The following is a 274-nucleotide window of genomic DNA, read 5'->3' as shown; positions in this document are numbered from 1 at the left end:
AGATGTAAAGGCGAAAAAGGTCCCTGTTCATAAATTGGTGGTGGTTCCAACCGAAAAGACAGATACACTGGCTGCAACCCGAGGAGCCGCATCATCAATGGCAATCTCAGCAGCTGATATGACCAAATTTTCCATTGTCGATCTTTGACCCATCCATGGTGGCGGCCACGGCTGTACGGTATGACATTGATTCGCAGGAAGGAATTCGTGCGCATAACGCAACGCACGATCGTGTCAGGAGCGATCTGTTCAAACCTGCGGGTGGTCATCCAAC

This window comes from Plasmopara halstedii, assembly GCF_900000015.1.
Source record: "Plasmopara halstedii genome assembly, contig: Scaffold_3060, whole genome shotgun sequence".
Lineage (NCBI taxonomy): Eukaryota > Oomycota > Peronosporomycetes > Peronosporales > Peronosporaceae > Plasmopara > Plasmopara halstedii.
The sequence above is the reverse complement of the archived record's forward strand: the minus strand, read 5'-3'. Positions refer to the sequence as shown.